Raw genomic sequence first — 2,500 nt, 5'->3', positions numbered from 1 at the left:
CGAGTTTGACTTCCGTTGCTTTCATGTCGTCTAAATCCAGCTCAAATGATCTTCAAAGGGTTTAACACATGGGAAATGCGTAATCATTCGTACTGTCACTTGAGTTGATTACATGTCGTTGTTCACTCTTGGGTCGATCAGGATAATTCACCACAATGATTGAAATTATTCTTATTACATCTGAATCTAAGTAATTCTTGGTTGAAGTTTGACGCTTATTTGTTAAACTTAGTACGCAATTTGGATTTCTATTATGAATGAAATATGTATCTAGTAAGATAAGAAATCAAGTAAAAAAAAGTTGGGTATCTTTTTTCTATAAGAAGCAAATAAAAACGAAATAAGGTTAATGGCAATGGTAGCGATGATAATGATAATGATATTGAGGATGATAATGCAGATAGATACAAAGGAAAATTATTAATACTAGAGAAGGAAAATCTTAATTGCGACGCATGTAACTGATATTCACTTTATATACAGAATTAAAGATAAAAAATGCGTAGTATAGGCAAGTAGACGAAGATTATCAGATAAAGAAAGAAAGAAAGAAAGAAAGAAAGAAAGAAAAAAGGGGGAAAGGGGTAAGAAAGAAAGAAAAAAAAAAGGAAAGAAAAAAAACAAACAAACACGAATATGTAATTTTTATTTATTTGTGACAACAACACCGAATCTGAGAAATGCTATTTAATTATAATGGAGGAGAGGAGAAAGGGAGACAAAAAACAAAAAAAGCAAAGGAGAAAAAAAAAAATGTTTCTTCCATATTTTACTGTTTGGTTGTTGCTGAGATCTGCATTGCAGAGGATATGGACATTGGCTACAATTTCCCCCCCCCCCCCCCCCCCCCCCCCCCCCCCCCCCCCCCCCAATTTCCCCCCCCCCCCCCCCCCCCCCCCTCCCCCCCCCCCCCCCCCCCCCCTTCCCCCCCCCCTCACCCCCTTGTGTACGAAGCTGACTGCTACAAAGGAGGCGTTCGTTTTTTTTTTCTCTATTTTTGTTTAATAACGGATGGAGTCAAGCATGACGTTCCAGTGATATTTCATAATTAACACCTCGTTTGAATACTGAAAATAATCTACAGAAGTACTCATATATTTAACTCAGTTACACGTTGCCCCCCCCCCCCACACACACACACACAAAGAGAGAAGCACAAGTTTTAGGAATACAATCCCGTTACGTACATAGGGGATAGGAGATCCTATGTAGGAACATTTTGAATACTTCATCATGGCGATCTTTCAAGGAAACGGCTGTCCTCAGGGAGTACGTTCTCAAAACCTTGATTTCCATGGCAAAGGAAGGCCCGGGGGATTAAAGGTCTTTCGACAAGGATCTTCAAAGGACTCAATTCGTCAACATTGCTATGGGATCATTTATTCGCTGGCTGTTGCTTCAGGAGTGGGCGTAGACACTGACCGTCGACAAGGGCACTACTCTACATAGATTGTCTTATCTAACTTAGCTATTTGTTTGTTTATTATTTTCGTGCTAAGAGAGGAGCTTGGTGATGACTGTCAGAGTGCATGTCCCAATGCCATGGTCATATTTCAAATAATCATCATAATTAACGAGTCAATAATAATAATAATAATAATAATAATAATAATAAACTGGCATCGCCAACCTGTCAACTTTCAAATGAACATCTTTATCAACTTGTTAATCATCAATTGATTATCACCACCAAGGCCGTTTTCGCTTCAGTGAAGAAGCAAGAGAGAGAGAGGGAGAAAGTTTGAGAGAGAGAGAAAGAGATTGAGAGAGAGAGAGAGAATGAGGAAATGGGAGAGAGACAGGGTTGGAGACACTCCTCCACGACGTACGCCCCTAGAGAGTGGAGGAGAGCGATGCGGAGGATATGAGTTGTGAGGAGAAGAGAGAGAGAGAGAGAGAGGGATAAAGAGGAGAGAGGGGGGGGGAAAGGATGAGAGGAAGAGAGATGAGAGAGATGAGTCAATTTGAGAGAGAGAGAGAGATGAGAGAGAGAGAGAGCGAGATGAGTTCGAGACGAGAGAGAGAGAGAGAGAGAGAATTAGGAGAGAGAGAGGCGGGGGGGGGCGAGAGAGAGAGAGAGAGAGAGAGAGAGAGAGAGAGAGAGAGAGAGAAGAGATACTTGGAGAGAGAGGATGAGTGGTGTTGGGAGGAGAGAAAGAGAGAGAGAGAGAGGAGGGGGAGAAAGAGGAGAGAGAGAAGAAAGAGGAGAGGGAGAGAGAGAGAGAGAGAGGGGGGGAGGAGAGAGGAGAGAGAGAGAGAGAGAGAGATGAGATTGGTGAGTACGACCAATTCTTAGATTTGAGACGAGAGAGAGCTGTTGAGAGAGATGACTTCGAATAGGATGATGAGAGAGAGAGAGAGAGAGGAGAAGCGTTGAGCGAGAGAGCTGTTCGAGTGGCGAGAGCGAGAGAGGAGAGAGAGAGAGAGAGAGAGAAGAGAGAGAGAGATACTTGACAACGACGAGATCTTATTAGATGATGAAGCTAGATGAGAGATTGAG

The sequence above is a fragment of the Penaeus japonicus genome, unplaced genomic scaffold (genome assembly GCF_977035675.1).
Source record: "Penaeus japonicus unplaced genomic scaffold, GWHDUDI00000001_assembly GWHDUDI00000004, whole genome shotgun sequence".
Lineage (NCBI taxonomy): Eukaryota > Metazoa > Arthropoda > Malacostraca > Decapoda > Penaeidae > Penaeus > Penaeus japonicus.
Note: the sequence above shows the minus strand (reverse complement) of the source record.